Here is a 20,707-nt window from a genome sequence, read left to right as displayed (position 1 = left end):
GTAGTTTGCCAAGCAAACTCTAGCTCCGTCCATTAAAATCCACGCCTCGTCTGAGTGACGTTTTATATGTAGGCCCGGTTAATCCATACAAAAAAGTTTTTCGTTTATAGACTTCAAGTTATGAGTTCAAATCACATCTCTGGATAAAAATAAAACCATTTAGTTATTTTTCGTTCATCGGCTAGAATATGAGATTTAAGAAAATTGCGCATAGAACCCACTATTCAACTAAAATGTCTAAAACAACATGAAACACAATTCGTTTAAAAAATCTGAATTCTGAAAAGGAATTGAAAGTACTGATTACAGCGTAATGTTGCTGATAATTGAGAAGCTACGTAAGCCAGCTAAATTAATAAAATCGCCTCTGGTATTCGATGGCAACATTTTCTCTATTTAACAAACGAAAACATACTTAAACTTAGAACCCTCAGTAATTATAATCAAGCTAATGAGTTCAGTGTGCTATTCAGTTTTGTTGCTTGCCTTATAAACAAAATGAGTTCTTCGTTCATAATATATATAGGAACTGCATTACTATATTCAACTCACTGCCGGAAGCAATTTGTATGGGCCAACATGGAAAAAAATCAAATATATATATTAAATTTCGTTTTCATATATGGTAGACTTTTTAAATGACATTTGAAATTATTTATTGTGAATTAAAATCTTAAAACTCATCTAAAATTTATTCATGCTTTAATACAAGTCAAGTACAATGAGCAAAAAATAGACCTGCCAAGTCCACATGTCAAAAATTGAATTCGATATAATTTACTACAGCAAACAAAATCGTTATAGAATATTTATAAAAATATTCACACAACAGCAAGTGATATATGTGTTAGCCTACTCAAACTGACAAAAACGGAAGCGGTTCATTTTCCAGCCAAAGGCGGAAACCACTAGTTCACTGCTTTCATTATTTATTTATTTATTTTGCAGCGTCTTCCTCAAACTATTTTTTTACTGCATATTTACATATAAACTTCATAATTATTTATGAAAAAAGCATAAATTTGTGAAAATTGAGTACGCGTAATTTATGCGAGTATGTGTGTGTTTGCTTTGCCTGTGAAAATGACCACAAACAAGTGTGCTGTGTATGAAGTAGATGAGGAAGCAGCCAAATTTTAATGAAATATGCTGTTTATCTCGTGGCACGTCATAGTTGACAGCTTCTTATTATTGCGACAGCACAATAGTAAAGTGGCAAACCAATAGCATTAAACAAGAGGGAAAATAGACCAAAGAGAAATAGAGTCATACATACGAAACTAAAACGATTGGTGGCAAGCCAAAGCAGTTAAACAGCGTGGAAAATCACAAAGAACTATTAATATGTGGCGCCAAAGCAGTGTCAAATAACAAAATGAAGAAGGTGCAAAACAAAATCAAAATATTAAATAGTGTGAAAAACGTGTGAATTTTGTTTGTGCTTATTTTTCCAGCGGCATTTAACAGCCAACAGCCGTCTTGTGAAAAAGCAGTGGCATTGAAAATTCGCTGGAAAATTTTGTGTACAACTTGTGTTAAACAAATTTCAAAAATTCAAATTCAAAATTTAATAAAAAAAACATACTTAAGCTGAGCGTTCTTAACATTTTGCTAAATAAATAAACATAATATTTATCAGCGCCTTGGAAGCAGTATTAAAGCTGTAAGTAATTTTTTTTAATTTGATGCTATCAACTTACTTCGTGTTCATTTTACTAAATTTAATAAAAGGCCTTTCAAAAGCGATTATTATCGCTTAGTTAAAGATCGAATTATTAACGTATTTGGACAAATATATATATATTTTTTTTGCAAATCTAGTAAAAAAGCAAAGAAAAATACTAATTTGAACAGAGCATACTCTCTTTCCCTCGAAAAAGGTTTAGCTTATAACTCTCCTCAAAGGATATCCTTACATATTATTTAAAGACACTTTTTAAAAAGTTTTTTCGTACAATTTCATTCCCAAAAATAATCACAATTTTCTCAAACTGCTTTAACAAATGTGGTAAAATTCATGCGTCGGACATTTTGACTAGTAGTTGAATTGATTTCCTTAAAAAATTCAACTAATCTTCAGAAAATTTGTTATAATACTTCCGACGGTCTTCCACTGCTATACACTAACACGACGACCGGGTCTATACAACAAGAAAATGTGTTCCGCCCCCTATTTTTACACAATTATTAGTGCGTAAAATGTAAGCAGATTGTATAGCTACAGTTAATGCGAACATTTATAACAATGCGCATAGCCTACTTTTGGGCGAAAAATACTTATATTTTTGATATTAATGAAATTACTTGAAAAAAAATATAATAATTTTAAAAAATATGTTTAAAGACACCTATTTTGATACAAAATCAAATGAATCAATTCTTCTCAAGAAGTGAACTTATAGTACAGCTTTATATTATGGGGAACGAGTCTTTTTAGCAATGCCTCCTAATCGTTAGTATAAGTTATTATGAAACGATTTTGAGAAAACACAAAACATTTAAGTTTTAAAACAAAAATCATGTTAACTAAGGCAACCCTTATACATACCAAACAATTATACCCTTCACAGCTGCCTTACATTTAGCATTAAAGCATTTTTTTAGCTTCATTTTGATCGCTCTGTTGTATCAAGCCTATATACTATAGTCGTACGATCTGACAAAAATGAATGCCAAATTAATACGACATGTATGATGTTAAATAAAAAACTTCTCATAGAAGGACTTGACTCTGATCGAACAGTTTGTTCGGCAGTTATATCTTACAGTGTGGTCCGATAGCGACGGTACCGGCAAATGGGTATTTCCAAAATTTTAGAACATATCTTAAAAATTGAGGGTCTAGTTTTTGTATATTCCAATGGACGGACTCGCAGACAGATAAGCGGGTATGGCTACATCGTCTCAGCTCATCATGCTGATTATTTATACGAGTATATATACTTTATAGGGTGTCTAACATTTCCTTCTGAATGTTAAAAACTTTTTGGCAAACTTAATACACCCTGTTCAGACTTAAAAGAAGTATTATATACAGTATGCTTTTTACGAAGAAGTCACACATGCCAAAAATTGCAATCCGTTTTGAGCCGACAACTGCGTTTGTCTGTAAATGAAGAATGCAAACTAAAAAACAAATATTATAATTTCTAAGTTTTTAAGTAAATATTCTTGGAGTCATAGAGCTAGCAACATCACTACTTATCAACCGTTACTAGGTATACAAAAAGCCCATAGTTACCAGTATCAACGGCTTATCGCAATAAAATTAACAAATGTATGTCTTTTATACTTTAAGTTACAGGTTTTGATAAAAAAAAAATTTACAAAAACAAAATTATCGATCGGATTTTTAGTTCAAAGCGTAAATTTTAGTTGCTAGCAGCCAACTAAGAAGCTGCAAAAAACAATTTAGAACCAAAATGGCAAAATAGCAGCAGATACATTTCATTCGCACGTATATAAATAATAAGATAACCGAGCTGCACAAAGCGTTTCAGAAGTTCATTATAATCAAAACCAAACAAAAGATTAAATGCCGCGAACGGACAGTTTCAAACTGTGCTGATTAAAATGTTAAGCTCGAGTGTTTTTTTTTTTTGTTTTTTTTTGTTCCTTTCATTGTTTTCGCTTGGCAACTCTTCGCACCAAACACGCTCGTCTCACACGTATGGCAAAATAGCAAAGGCATCTTCTTTCGTCACATAAATTATAATTTTATTAGTTATAATTATAATTTACTGCTCGCTTAGTATTACAGTGCTTTGCTCTTTTCTTTCGTATTCAATAAATTTCTGTGTTTATCAAATATTTATATATTCATATTTCCTGTTTACTGCTACGATTTTTTCCCAATCTCTCACAAAGTTTAGTGCTTCGTTTGTTTGCTGTGACTGTTGTGCGTTCTGCAGCACTATTTTATTACATTTATTTTACATGTGGCATTTTCTGCTTTTCTTCTTTTTTTTTTTTGCTTTTTTCACCATAATTAAACTATTCAATTTGGCGCTGCTGTATTTATTACTTTTGCCTAAACTTATTGGAGATTCCACTTTTATGGCCCCAGATTTCTAATTATGGCAGCACTTTGCCCTGTTTTAGCTCAGTTTGTGCATTTCTTAGATCTTTCATTCTGCGCGCAATTGACGTCACAAGAGGTTTGGCATAAAATGTCTTTTTATGAGACTTCCCAATTTAAGTTGTTACGGTTATAATTATATTACGTGCACACATATATTGCGACTTTTTTATATTTTTATTTACTTATTTTCACTTTTCCTTATTGCATCTTTTTCTTTATTTTTTTTAAATTTCATTTTTTTCTTTTTTAAATTTTATTTCTTTTGTTTAATTTTTACTTTTTTTCTTGTTTTTTTTTCTTTTATTTTAGTTCTTTATATTTTTTAATTTTTTTTTCTTTTTCTTTAATTGAAATAAAAAATGGTTTTTTCTTTGTTATATTTTTATTTTTTTTATTTTATTGTTTTTATATTTTCTTATATTTTCCATAACTTATAATTTCTCTTGTGGCGCAATTTATTGTTGTTTTATGATGCAGATCACTAATGCCAATAACTTGTGTGCTCCAAATAGTTGTTACAAGGTACTTTATTATCGCCTCGAGTGTTTTACAAAATTTGATTGACACATTCATTGCTGATGGTGTTGGTTAATGATTTTTATTCCAAGAAATTTCTGTACGCAAATTATTTACACTTATCACTTTCTACTTTAGTTTTCTTATGAGACATCAATTGATAGACTTAACAAAAAGAAGGTATTACTCAAAAATATTTAGTTTATTGAAGAAGTATAAAAAATAGAATATTAAACGTTAATAATAGATTTAGAAAAAATAACTAAATATTTAAAATTTGCTTAACATAAATCAAGCCAAACATTAAAAAAAAAAATTAAAATAAATTTTTTTTATAAATTTTGCCTAACAGCAGCTTTTTCGCAATTAGCCGTAAAGCACTTATTTCATTACTTCTGTGCAGCATATTCCAAAAAGAGAAAAAATTGCGAAAACCAACAACAAATATTTTTCATCTTCGCAAATAAGCACCTTGCACACAACGCTCAACCTTAACGGGGCGCTCCATGCCAGCAGCATCCAACCAAAACAACAAGTATAGTTATTAAATATCTAAACAAAACCATTTAGAAAAAAATTATAACCATATGTTGCCAAAAAATTGGCAAGAAGAATTAGCAAAAAATTAGCAGAAATAAAATGTTGTTTTTACAAATTAGTCAGAAGCAAAAATGATTAATCGCCTCACATGCACAGCCCAGCTACAGTCAAGCGACGCATGAGCTTAGGAAAATTGCTGGGCGAAAATAATTTGCAAAAAAAGCATGGCACACAAAAGAACGAGTGTACGCAAACGGAGTTAAAAAAAATTAAACAATTAACACAAGCTAATAAGCGCAAAAAATGTTTACAACAATCACAAAATGTGTAAAAAAAAAGTTAGAAAAGTGTTGCAAAAAATCACAAACCAAAAAAATTTTAAATGAGCTGTTTGCGAATCCAGGCGATAGTAGCGCTCTTTGCCGCAATTTTTTACATTTTTTTTTACTGCACACATTCATACACATTAATTCTTGCTTATTTTGCAATTGATTTCGGTTTGCCTTCTCTACTTTATGTTATTTTCAGAAGGTGTTGCCGGAAGATATTTTCTCACGTCGAACGCCCCTCGAAAAATCGGTCAATATTCGGCTTTGCCTTGCCGCCGCTAAAAGCCACAAAGCCCGCAAATGCAGTGCAACCCCGCCGGCACACCTTGCCGCAACACTACACCCATACCAATGTGCATATGTGCGTGTGTATGTGCGCTCGCGCGTTGTTTCGCCAAAACAGCACAATACTTGATTTAGTAATCGCCTGCCTAATTAGTTAATTACATGCTAAATTAACTTGTAATTACAATAAATGCGCCATTGATACAGTTTATTTCTGTGCATTTCAAATATTTTTGCAACAGAATTTTTTTTGGCGATTTTTGCTTTTTGCATATTTGCTATTTTGTTTATTTAGACAACTCGCATTAATTACTTAAACGAATACCAACGGAATGACAAATAAATCATTAACAGTAAATCATTTGACTTTTTATGTTCTAACTTAAAATGTTTCTGGTAATGAGTTTGGTTAATTTGGTTATAATTACAACAAAACTTCAGAGAAAACTTAGGAATTACTACTTAATTGACGTACCTCTTTTTGAGAGTTCGTAATTATTAATATACATACAACCTAACCTCAAACATAAAATTGTATTTGATTTCAAAAATACCGTTAAATGCAGGGAATACTGTTCAGGTGTTATTTTTTTATACCCTGAAGGGGAAATATTGTATTAATTTTACCACAATGTTTGTAACACTCAAAAGGAAACGTCCGAGACAAAATATATATATATATATATAAATGATTAGCGTGACGAGCTGAATCGATACAGCCATGTCCCTCAGTCCGTCCGTATGTCTGTATATATGCGAACTAGTCCCTCAGTTTTTGAGATACCGATATGAAAATTTGCATCTGTTCTTTTCGCACCAAGAAACTACTCAATTGTCGGAACGGCCGATATCGGACCACTATAGCATATCGCTGCCATACAAACTGAGCGATCACAAAAAATTGCTTACATGGAAAGCTTTTTCACTGGACGCTGAAAGCTTTTCCTCTAAGAAATTGTTCAGATCAAGTCACTATAGCATATATCTACCTTATAAACTGACCGATCAAAGTTCTAGTAAGAAATCTTTTGTGTTTGTGAAGGCTTATCGTTTTTTCGTATTTAAACTCAGTGAGAGTAACGAATTATCTGTTTTTTTCTATATATAATATATGCTTCAAATTATTGATAAGAATAGTTCTCGGGTTCAAAATCCTCAGATTTCCCAAACCTCAAAAATTTGTTTCCTCAACTTATTTTGGGGTTTTATCTTCGGGGTTTTTTCTAGTATATGAAATGATACCTACAGTTTTTCTAAGAAGGAATCAACACTTCCAATTATTATTACTTCTAAGTTTTTATTTCTGCTTCTATGTTTTTCGATATCACGTTGTATATAACAACATTTCCTTGATAAATCTACTCGTTCATACTTTGAAACCATTTTTTCAGCTAGAAAATTCCCATTTATCTATTTGAATGATGAATATCACTATAATTTTAAAAAGAATTTTACACCAAAGAAATATTCCAGCAATTACCTGTGTTTATGTTACGTATAAACCGGGTTGCTTGAGTAATCATCACAAAGGGCTCATCTATAACTCTTTAAACATGATCTACCGCTCAGAGATCAGCCTTAGTATATTACCATTTCGGTAAAGATCTTTGAATAATAAATTTCACATTACCACATATATCAGTGAAGTTGGAAAAATTCAATTTATATATATTCTTTAATTTCATTTTTATTCTTGGACTCGATTGTCCATATTTTATCTTAACGAAATATGTAAAAATTGATATCTTTTTAGCTAAAATAGTTCGAGTATCGGATTAGAGAAATATGATTAGATAAATTTTAACATGTGTAAATTTTGCAGACTGTTCTGGACAAACATCGGAAACTAATAAAAGTTCTCAACCTCACCTAAACAAGTTTTTAAGCAATTTTTCATAATTTTCTAATGTATACTTTAATTTTACCCGCACGAAAATGAAGTATTCTAGTTCCAAACCTCTTGTCAAGTTTCTATGCCTATGCATAACCAAAAACAAGTTTTCTTTTATTGAAAAAATTAATTTTTAACGCGCACGTACTTCTCGATTAGCTTGAAGGCAGCTAATCAAAGCATCTAACGCCTCTCATCTTAAAACCTAAGGGCCCTAAAAACGTAGTAATTAAAAAAAAATCAAAAGTGAATATATGCCTAAAACGCACAGTAGGCAAAATTTAATTATAGATAACGGAAATCAGTGTTGCGGCGGCGGCGGCTCAATCAATGCTATCAAAAGTGCCAATACTGCTACAAAAGCTGCTGTTAACAGTGCTGTTAGTGATACCGCTAGTTACTAACAAGTTTAAGGCTTTACAACAAAATGTGAAAAAAACAGATCGATTTTCAAATTGTTATACAAATCTTATAAGAAACACGCGCACTAACACAAGCACACATATTTCTCGGCTTCAAATTTACTTGTACAAGCAATTTGCAATTGAGCTATGAACAAAATTTTGGTATGGAAATTTTGGTGTCCGATTTTTGTCTAATTAACTTACACGGGTCTGTGATTGACGTTTACTTTGTTACGGTGTCTGTCCCCTTCACTCTCTACATTTCATTCGCATCCCTATCGGAAGTTGTAAATTCTCATGCATGTAATCTCCGCAAATGGCCTAAATGGTTGGATTGTCTCAGTATGTACATATGTACCTATAGTTGTAAGAGTGTGTATGAGTGGTGAAATCAAACCATTTTAATTTACTTCAATCTGCTTTAATTGCCAACAATTTATAGAGCTGTGTTGCTTTCTTTTCGCCACTTTGTTGCCAAGTCACTATTTTTAGGCTTTAACGAGTTTTGATGGTTAAATTTACCAATTTTAATATTTTTTTTTTAATAATAATATGTTTGTAATTTTAAATTTTAGTAAAAATGTGTAAAAATCTAAAATATTTTTTAGTACTAAAAATCTTGCATTGTACTAAAAAGAGCTAACTTTCAAATTTTCATATTTAATTATGCACTAAACATTTATTATAGTTGTGCTAAAAACTGTTGTATTAAGTTTTGTACTAAAAATTGTGTGCCAAATTTTTTGTACTAAAAGTTTTTGTCTGAAAAATTTAATATAAAATTAGACTACTATTAAGTATTATAAGTAGTAAGATTTCTGCATAATCATTTGATGTAATAAATGTACTAAAAATTGATTATTACTTTTTCTAACTTTAATTCAATTCATAACCACGGTATTAAAAACATAACCATGGCAAAAAAATATGAAATTCTATTATTTGAAAGCTGCATTAAAAAGTAGAATCTTAATATAAGCCAAAACCCGTAATGCCGTGATTTACTTTGAATAATTAGAAATAAAAAATTTCAACAAATTTGTGTACTAAAAATTTTTTAATAAAAAAATTGGTCTGTAAATAATTTTAAATATGTGTAGCAATATATTTTTATTAAATATTATGTATTCAAAAGTGGTACTAAATAAATTTACATTTTTTTTTTCTACTAAAAAGTTTATCAAAAAATTGAGTTAACTTTTATTACAAAAATAACTTGTTACACTATTAACTCATATGTATCTTCAACACTCATTATTTTTACTGATGCTTCAGCAAATAAATAAAACTTATGCACACACTAGAAAAAATAAGTAAAAAAAATATTAGCATTTTTCAGCCCACATCGCCACTGTACCTCGCACGGCTTAAGCGCTATTTCTTAACAGCATTTCTTGCCATCTTCTAGCAGCTATACCGACAAGTAAGCTTGTGTGTATATAATGTGCATGCTTGTGTGGGAGTTTATGCTTTAATTTTTATTTCGCACTACTCCACTTTTTCCAAGCCAACACACACTTGAACTCAACGTCGACATTTTAATGTGCCGTTCATACATACGCACACATACATATATTGTATATTTGGCGATGATGAACCCAAAGCAACTTGCCACAACTGTCCACGCAAACTGGTTGGTGGCAGCCAACCCGCAAAGGCAACACCCGCTCGAAGATTTCATTTGTTATACATTAAACTTTACTGCTTCTCAATTATTATTATTTTCATTTGGATTGTTTTTATTCACGTTTTTGTTAAATTAAATTTCTCGATTTTCGCTTTTGCTTTTGTTGGCTATTTCTCATTGCGTATTACAGAGTTGGCGGCTGTTGGGTGCCTCTGTGCTGTTGCTGGCTTGTTAGTGTCATGCATTTGACTACTGTTATTGCTGTTATAATTTTTGTGGTCTAGGATATGCGGTGCGTTAGTGGTTCACGTTGTTGTTGTTATTATTATTGTTGTTGCTGATGATGTTGCTGCTTGTTGGTACTTTACTTAAGTGCCTGTAAATTGGGTCAGTTGGTGGCTTCTCTCCACTTTAATTTCATGTGTCGTAAATCGTTTTTTACGGCTGAGAATGTTTTTTATACAAACACACACACATACTGTATACATGTGTATAATTTGAGTGTGGTGCCGCGACAATAACGAGCTTTCCGGTGTCTTTTCGTGCATTGCTTTGGAATGCTTCTTTTTGGTTGCTTCTCTGCTATTTGGTTTCGCTTTTCTCCGCTGTTGTTGTAATTGTTGCATGCTTTTTTTTTGTTTTTTTGCATGACTTGGCGCTGACAATTTTTCACATTCATTTTTTTTTCTGCCACCAAATACCTTAAAATAGTTAATTTCGGCTGTGTCTCATAGCCAAGAGTGTTAATAATCTTTGCTCGCTCAGCTATTTGGCTACCTGCTGAGTTGTTGTCACCCTAATGAGCATCTTATGAATGTGACATCACCATATTTGGATCGGCGTATCAGCAGTTAACGGTGTGTTGGTAGCTGATTAAAGTTTAAACGCAGGTTGAATTGTGTGCGGACACGCAAGCTATAGTCTTCTTGGTGATCTGCTTAGGAATTTCTCTGCGAATTTTCAGCCTTCACAATTTCCTGTTAATGACCTAATTTTTGCTTTGGTTTTTATACATATGCATACACTTTCTTTCAGTTATTTTCACTTAATTTGGTGCATTTTTATTTCACTTTCCACATTTCATTAAAAACACTCACTCAAAAGTACCCACATTTAATTATTTTACAAGTTTCTTTCTTAAGTCTTTCGTTTGCATAGTGAGGGAAAAACAAAAATACATTTTAATAGACTGTCGTGTCAACAGGTGCGTGCGTGTTTGGGGATTTCACGTGTGTATGCATATAAATCCCATTAGTTAAAGTGTTGAAGTAGCTAAGTGGACACTTGCGGCGTTTAACGGTAGCACTGCAATGACAAATGAAAGTAGAAGTGGTTTTGGGAGCTACTTGTGCTAAATACATGCTAAATGATAAATACATCTTCTGGAATTCGGAAATGTGCTGAGTCTCGCGTTGAGTGTTTCTACGAATTATGAACTGAGTGAAATACTGATTTTGTATGATGTATTATGTGAAAATCAATCAAAATTCGATGGAGCAAGGGGAAATGAAACCTTATATGAAAAACTTTTTTAGTTGACCAGATATTTTCACAAAATTTGACATAGATTATAGTCCACGACAACGCTCAGATCGGACCACTATAGCATATGGCTGCCATACATGCTGACCGTTCCAAATCAAGTCCTTATATGGAAAACTTTTTTATTTTAAAAGATATCATCACGAAATTTTGCACAATTTATTTTCCAAGGCAACTCTACAACGCCTCATTATATTGTTTAGATAGGACCGCTATATCATATAGCTGTCATACAAATTGACATATGTGGCAGTTGCCAAAAGAAACGCACTTGTAAGGGCGTAGTTAACGTTGTTTTTTTTTCAATAATTTAGAAACTGGTAATAAATCAAGACGGGGCATTTTGTTTTAAACAACCCCCAGCTCAGTTTGCTAAGTTAAGTTCTTTAAAGTTTTACAAATATTTACTTACTCTTTACAGAAGTTGGTAAGACCAAATGCAGTCAAGGTTGTTCATTGAACTCTTTAATTTTCTAGAAAATGTGCATATCAGAAATGCAATAATAACTGCTACATCAATAAAACCTTAAGCAGATCAACCACAAATCTGCGTTAATAGTCTCCATATATTGTAAATATGATAGCAGTAGCGGGATGAAGCTTCTGCCTAATCAAACAATCTAAGCAAAATTTACATTAACTCAAACTGAATAAATTTTAGATTTCATAAAATAAAAAAGCGAAAAAAACCACACATAATTCAGTTCCTGTTTCATATGTATATTACCTTCGGTTATTGCCTACATAGTGGATAATAATAACAATAACAATTACAGTTACACAGTTAACTGACACTTTTAAACGCCAAACACCGCCGACGTCATAACCGAAGAGAGCAGCGCTGTTAAAGCACAAAGCCATGCGTATTTTACGCTTCATTTTGACGAACATGACACGCCGAACCATCGGCGATGAGACGACATTTACATGTTGAGTTGGGTTACCGACGCTGAGGGTATACATTTACGTTCAACGAAGACGCGGTGTTGTTTTTGTGCGCTTGCGGGCGTCGCTGCCAACTTGTTTCAGCTTTTGAATATGTAAATTAATTCGAGTTCATACAACCATACAATTTAAAAATCCATATATGCATAAATAGATTATAACAAAAACTGGATGATGGGAATGGTGAAGATGACCAACAAGAAACCCCAAAAACAGCCAAACGAAAATAAATAAATTAAAAATTTAAAAAAGTATTTAAAAAAACATTCAGATCTTAAGCAAAACAAACAAATTAGAGAAATGTAGGTATATGTTACAGTTTTTAAAATATTGCGGCCTACAACAAATAGTCGAAAGCTACACCACTTATACATAACTAACATACATAAATAAAAATAGTATGCATGAGAAGAATAGCTGACGCATAGCTTTAGTAGAGCCGCCTTCAAGTGTATAAGCTGAATTTACCGTTCAACGTCATTGTAAGCAGTAAGAAAATTGATCTTCAAGTCGCTTCAAACTTTGATCATTTCAAGTTAAACTGTTCCATTAGCTGGCCAACTGAGCTGAGAATCTGCCTTTGGACTACCTGCTGCTACCGCTGGTGATGCATTAGCGTTTCATACAAACATATATGCACACATACTCTTAATTTGATGGACGAGCTTTCCTGCTGTTTGAATTCATTTCGTCTCGGCATTTTGCTGGCAGATTCTTCTTATGTCCAGCATGACGTTTTGCTGCCTCATCACATACATAAATACACGATTTTTACCGTAGAAAATTATATATTTTCGTACGTGTCGTACGTGTATGGTATAAACATATACGTACATATGTATGTCATTGAAGTCCTCATATCTTGTATACAACAAATATTATGTGGGTTATTAGCATATACAATAAAAGTTAAACTTTAACTTTTTCTTTAACTTAACATTAACTTTAACTTGAACTTAAAAGTTAAACTTAAGCTAAAACTATTAAAATTGCATGCAAACGTAAACTTAAATAAATTAAATTAAATAAATCTAAAAGTACTCAAATTAATCTAAGCATGTACACACAAGTATATATTAAATTTTTACATCGTATCCGATTATACTCAGTGGCGTACTCTCTCCATCCTTTAAAAGTTTTCACTTTTATGTAAACAAATTAGCCTTTTATTCAACTTGAATAAGCAGCTAATTGCTGAGATAATAAATCTTGTTTCGACGCTGGCAAAACGGCCGACTCCATCAAACGCACACATATACTGTTAATCAAGTAAGTACTCATACTTATTAACCCAAACAAATTTCAATTCTACTGCACAAAGGTGCTGAAATCTCACTAAAAATGCAGAAAACTGAGAAATTAACGGTGTTCAAATCCAAAATACAAACACATATACAAACGAAGCATGAAGAGAAGAAATTTTCGTTAAAATTTCACTGACGGCGATCATCTTTCTTGATCACGACACAATGTGAGCTCGGCACAGGTGCGAGTTCGTAGAATGAAAAGCACATATAAATGTATATATACAATTGAGTTAAGCGAATTTCTATAAATTACGGTTCATTAATGCTCACTTAGAGTGTTATGAATAAACGCTATGTATATAAATAAATAGCTGTATTTTGTATTCATGCGCGTTTGTGTTCATTTAGCAGCGCATTGTTATTTATATGCAGGAGAAGAGGAAAATTAATTAAACATTAATCATGTTAGCTCTGTATGTGTATATATTGGATTTCTTTTTGTATATGTGTGCGTTTGTATTTAGTATATACTCGTATTGCATAAAAAAAGAACAGCTAGGAAGTTATACATGAAGCGCGCTCTTTAAATGAGTTGAATAAAAGCAGACACGGTGACTTGGAAACAAACTACGCATATGTGCGTTTATGTATGTGTCCATATATGGTATAACAGTTCGCGAGTCAAATCTGGTCAATTTGCTTATAGTTTTTGTGCATTTTTTATAAAAATTCTTTCTAATTTGCAGAATCAAGACTTTTATATTTTCGATTTAACATATATCTTAGATAATTTCGATTTAACATATATATATACGAATGCGTCTACAGCTTGTTTAATTAAAAAAGTAGAATAAACGAAGCTTCAAATAATTTTTACATAACACACATTAAAATGCATAAAAAATAAAGTTAACGGTTATTTTTAGCAGTCCCATGCTATCCTGACGCACCAATTTGGGGTTCATAACTTCAACAACTTTATTATAATTTTTTGCTTCTATTAGACATCTAGTAACCACAAGCCATGCTTAGCGCAATGCCCGCAGAGTTTGTTAGCTTACTTTTTCTAAATCTGATAAGTATTATATTTTTTTAAGTCGAATAAAAGAGTCTCTTCTCATTTCATGCTAGTTGCGCCGCATGTGTCCTTGCAGACGAAGTTGTATAGCCCGAGGCGCTTGTCAGAATTCTTTATAAAAAACATACTTCTGTCTATATGTTTTTATTTCATGCACAATAAAAGCTTACAGCAAATAACCACATAGTAAATCACAAGCGCTATACTGGCAAAGCAAGTCAGGTTCGTCGTTTAAGTCTTCGGTTTTGCACAAAACAAAACCTTTTCTTGTATTCGCGGGCATTCTTCGCCGATTTGTTGTTGTCTTAATGCTAACTACTCGCTTGTAGTAAAATCTTTTTGTTTTCACTTACATTTCATTTTATTTGCTGAATTTTGTTGCTTTTGTTCTTACTTCGACTTTTTGCCGCCCATTCATTGGCTTACATTGCATTACAATGCCAAAAATTATCTCGCACTTATATTCAGTCTTAATTGGCATTGTTGCGCACATGCACATACACACATATATACACATAAATATATTCACGATATCTTTTATCTTGACTCAATTTTTCATACCCTTTTTTTATTATTTTTTATCTTTTTCATTTTTTATCCCCAATTTTTTCTGCTTTTTGCGCTCGCCTTTATTCTTATACAAAAATTTGGCAATGACACTTGCGGTCAAAATATGCTCAACCGAAAATCAAGTTAATTAGCTCCAAAAATGGGTGAGCATACGGAAAATAACTGACCATGCAGACCCGTCATGTCGAGCGGCATTCAGGCATACAAAAGCCGTCGACCAGACAGGCACGATTGTGTGTATGGATGCGTATTGTGCATGTTTGCTGTAGGTTTTGGTATGTGGGGCGTTGCCCGAAGGTTATATTTGTGTCAAGGGGTGTCTCATTTTTTGGTAATTTTACCTTGACAGGACTACATTTGTTTTTTTTTGTTTGTTATCGGGCGCTTTTGTGTGAGCTCGTGAGGGAAATTAATACAAAGAAATATGTATAAGCATTTCGATATTATAAAGCCTTACTTGAGCAGTTTATAGATTATATATGATTAGTCCAGAAATTCGGTTACATTGCTACTGCTGACGTGTTATAGAAGACAAAAGTTAGAATGTCTAAATGAGAAATGTTACTTTAATACATTGATTATAAGGTTTTATTTGGCTCTTTACCAATCATTTTGTTTTTTTATTGTTAACCCAATACACTTGACTACAGAACGCAGTCCTCATAAGTTGTATCCCCGCAATTATAAATTTATTTTTTAAACAAAATAAATAAATTAATATATTTTGATATTAATAGAATTAAAAACAAGAAAACACGTTTAATTCGGTTGCACTGAATCTATAATACCCTTCACAAATAGAAAATATTCCTTACAAGAACTTGATTTTGAACAGTCAGTTTGCATGGCAGCTATAAGCTACAGTAACGCGGTCTGAGGAATTCGTCCGGAGATTGCACCGTTCCTTTGGGCAATAACCCATACCGAATTTCATGTCAATGCCTCGTTAGATACAAAAGTTTTCCATATTTAGATCGTTCATTTTGTATGGCAGTTACATGCTATAGTGGTCCGATTTCGGCTTTTCGGACTAATGAATAGCTTCTTAAAGAAAAAATAACTTGTGTAAAATTTCGGATCGATATCTCAAAAACTCTAGTTCCTTAGTTCGCGTATATGCAGACAGGCAGACGAACAGACAAACCGAGATATCGACTCAGCTCGTCACGCTGATCATTTATATGTATATTTTATAGGATCTTAAAAGTTTTTTTTCGGGGTGTTACAAAATTCGTTAATTGTGCAGGGTATAACTATGAAATTATTAATTAAAAATGTATAAGCTAGTTTCAAATGCGGTGTATAAATTCATATATAATATCTCCGCTTGCATACAAGAAATGAATGAGAAAGCATACAAATTAAGTTATTAATAAACAAGCGAGCACAAAATAAGAAAAATAGCAACAACTTCTCCTATTCGAAGCAAATCAATATAATTTATAAAGTAATACGACTATATAAATTTCAAATTTTAATTATTAATAAAATCTTCATACAAAATTTAGCGAGCGCAGATAGAGCATGTTTCGTCAGCATTGCTACTAACGAGTTCAAATATCATTTGTGCAAAAAAATTATTTCTTAATATAATAATCCAAATTTTTCATAAAAAGATAATAATAATCACAAGCAGAAAATTTTATTTTGAACGCGCATAAAAAACAAAATAAATAAATTGTTTTTAAAAATACAATTATTTAAGCAATTAACATTAAAATAGAAGAATCCTACAGGTGATAAACAAATTATGTTAATTACGCCGGCCAATCGAGTTATGTGCCACACACAACTGCTAAACAAAAATCAACAACAAAATACTCTTAGAACCAAAATCAATTTATTTTAATTCTTCTTCTCTTTGTCTCATTTCAGTTGTGTGGTAGCAAATATAAACAAAAGCAAAGTATCTCAAATTCATCTCTAACTTTAATTCACTCTGGCTGCTACGCTGCATGCCGATAAAGCGCCAAGAACAAATTGACGTGCGCCAGCAGAATTTCATGATGCCCAGGCATGCACCTTAATTACCATTAAAACCGAATTATCGCAGCAGACGCGTTAAACACCAATAAAAATAAATAAAAAAACAAATTAAAAGCTTTCGAGTTATTTTCCATTCAAGTGCAATATGCTCAACGCTGCAACAGGCAACAACAACATTACCTGAGCTATCAAAAGTAGAGCAACTATGCGGGAAACCTGATGCGGGAGACCGATGCAGACGATTGATTTGTGGCGTGAAGCGGTTAGTAGCTCGCTGATAACGACAAACACAAAGTGGTAAGTGTGGACACATGCTGACAAATAATAGCAATTAATTTTTTTAATAGTTTGCTTCAACATTTTTACTGCTCTCTGTTATTTGGTGAATACTAAAATTTGTCTTAGTCCGTTATGCTTTAATATTTGCTGTTGTTAAAAAGACAATAAAAAGAGAAAAAATAAAACAAAGAATAAAAGCTTATGTGTATATAAAATGTTCACATATAAAGAAAGATAAGAGTTTTTCTCCAAAAACTTTGTTGCAGCAAGACAGCTAACTATTTTCACAAACATTCCTTAATAAGTAACTAAATGTCATTATGATTTGTACGAAAATATTTTTCAAAAAAAAAAATATTTTTTTCTAAATAAAATATTAGAAAGTTTAGCTTCTAATATAGCCTGGGAATAGAGAATCTAAGAATACTATTTAGGCAAAATTTCTGGCCAGTCTGCTACTCTGTTCAGAAATCTAACCTTCCGGTTTAAAAATTAAATTGCAAGAGATATTTTTACTATACCATATAACACAGAAGGTAAATCTAAATGGTCAGTATGACAATTGATGAATATATGAAAATTCAATAATAATGTTTTTATAACACATATACATCAATAAAATCATGACCAAAATTTCAACGAATAAAATACAAAATTAGCACAAAAGTTGTGACTATAAAAAAGGTGTTTTAAATATATGTGCATTCTAGGGTGAATCAAAAAAAACTCAATATTTTTTTTGCTGGTTTTTTTTCGCAAATTAGTTAATTATAGTAAGTCCTCTACGAAAATCCCTTAAAGTATCTCTTAACATAATTCTAACGATAAGGTCCCCCGCCTTGCAGTTGTATATTTTTTCGTTTTACCAGATAGAAAACTTCACATCTCACTTCAAACTGCCTGAAGAAATATCTCGTTTCATAAATTTTGTCGGAAATTGAATGTTCTACAAAATGGTCTTTCACTGTTTTTTCGTAAACTCAAGGGAGTATTCTAGTCTAGAGACATGAATTTTAGGTAATTTTTAAAGTGTCGTAAAGTAAAGGCAATCACTATTTTTACCATAGATTTTTTGATCAGTTATTTATTAATGTTACAAGAGTACAGAAAAAAATAAAAAATAAAAAAGTTTAAATTTAAAAATTGATGACATGATTTCAACCCTCCTAGTCATCTGAAATTAAAAAAAAATAGTATCGATCGGCAATGATGTCGTAATTCTATGAACTAGCGATAAGTATAAAGAAAATAATTGACAAAATGGCGACTGTTTGAAGAAAATATATATTTTTTTTACCATTTTTTATTTTTCCGTATTTTTTTTTTTAATAGAAAATCTGAAATTTGGGAATGAGGCTAGTTCATATTGAAGAGAGGTCTATATAGAAAATTCTCTGAAAAATTAAATTAAATCGGTCCAGTAAAACTTGAGAAATCGTGGGTATTGCGTTGAAAAAGTCTGGTTTGAAAAAAACACATTTGAGGTTTAGAGGCCGGGTCAGTAAAATTCCTATATCTCCGAAAGTAATTTCAAATTTCAAAAACCCTCTGGTAGACATATTCTTAAATAGTTAAACTTTGAAAATATGAAAATAATCGATTTTTTTGAAATTTTTGAAAAGTTATTAAGGGTTAAATTTTTTTATCAAATTAATTTTATAACCCAATGAACAAAGTCATTTAAAGTTGCAAATAAAGTTGTTAATAAATAAGAAAAACTATTTTTCATAAGTCTGCTTTATTCGTTCACACAAAATTCATATGGAAACTAGAGTACTAGATTATGCTGGAAACTAGTTTACGGAGTTTCACTTCTTAGTTTATTTACCATGCATATGCGTATATATATATATGTATGTATGTATATTCATATACAATATATGCATTTTAAATTTTTCTAGCTTTTTGCGCTGCTTCACTTCTAATTCAAATATAACACGTTTAGCCGATCTTTAACGAACTGCTAGCAAGCAATGTTTGCAGCAAACAAATAATACATACCTACACACACATACGCACAACCGAATTTGCAAGCATAGACTATTTGAAATCGCTCGTTGACTTCATACAGCTTGTTATTGTTTTTGTGTGAAATTAATGAATGATTTTGCTTTTGTATAAATAATCATATGACAAATTTTTCAAAATTAATCAACGCTATCAGCATGAAATATTAGATGACAACGCACACGCACACATATATGCTATAGGTATGTATGTATGTGTTTATTTGTGCCAACTGCTGCAGCGCGAAATTAAATTCGCTAGGTAAGCAAGCACGTTATTAAAATGACACAAAAAGCATTTAAAACTGATTTTATAATAATTAGTTTGAATTGGATATATTTTGAATTTCGTTACCGCCTAATTTCAGCTGTTCAATCTGGTTTGCGAACACCCAACGCAAATTGTTTGAGACGCTTGTTCGCTGAGTTGTTTGCTTTGTCGCTTACAGGTTCTCGCAAACGAGCTAAGGTTTTTCAAGAATCCAATAAAAAAAATTTAATTAAAATAATATTAGGAAAAAGTTTAAAAAAATGTTTGGAAAAAATCTTCCAGCGACGTGCTAGACTCACTGGCTCAGTGGCAGATTTCTTTGATTTTTTTAAATTTTTTAATTTTTTGTTAAATGTGATTGGCCACAACTTTTATATGAATACATGAATATGTTTGCCGAACTTACTGTATATTTAATTAATTAAGCCACATAGCATGTGTGAAATGTAGACATGTAACATATGTATGTGTTTTTGTAAAAAGAAAACACGTTCTCTTAATTTTATTATTTAAACTTTGTTTTAGCTTTCAGTCACGCTCTGTGAACAGCTCTATTTGTGTATCTGCAATAAAAATTAAACTTCTACCAAAAATTTCAACATTAAGTCAAATTAAATATTGTACCAAATCGACTGTTTTTGCTTAAATAAATTTTCGCTAAACTACACTATAATGGCTTATGCACCCATCAAAGTCAACATACTGGAATTATGAGTAATTAATGTCATCTCGTGCGCTAGTGCATCCATCAGTTCGGCTTCTAATTTATGACATTTAACTTAGTATGTGATAATTTTATTCATTTCGGTTATTATATATGAAAAAATGAGGAATAAATAATGCAGATGCGGAAAACAGGTCTGTGATTATAATGCGAATATAGCTACGGTTAATAATAAATCTGCAGAACACTTTAGTTCAAGTGAATATAATAAATTCGATAAATTTTTGATTCAAAAACCGTACAAAATTACTTCAAATACACATGCGTATTAGCATAAGCAACTTTTGAGAAATAGCTTGACTTGAAGCTAGCTAGCAGCCGAAATTTGCTGTACTTACTACATAGCTAAAGTGTACTACTTAAAAGAAACAGTCGTGCCATATTTC

The 20,707-nt window shown here is 31.6% G+C and overlaps 1 protein-coding gene across 1 annotated transcript in view; it reads left to right on the top strand.

The window, feature by feature from the left end:
- Positions 1–20,707, top strand: part of LOC106622497 (box A-binding factor) — a 138,536-nt gene that overhangs the window by 64,351 nt on the left and 53,478 nt on the right. Inside the window, exon 2 of the mRNA XM_070110886.1 lies at positions 16,931–17,338. The gene's annotated coding sequence lies outside the window, so the exon portion shown is untranslated. The remainder of the gene's footprint in view (positions 1–16,930; positions 17,339–20,707) is intronic.

The sequence above is a fragment of the Bactrocera oleae genome, chromosome 2 (assembly GCF_042242935.1).
Source record: "Bactrocera oleae isolate idBacOlea1 chromosome 2, idBacOlea1, whole genome shotgun sequence".
Classification (NCBI taxonomy): Eukaryota; Metazoa; Arthropoda; class Insecta; order Diptera; family Tephritidae; genus Bactrocera; species Bactrocera oleae.
This window is presented reverse-complemented; position numbering and strand designations above follow the sequence as displayed.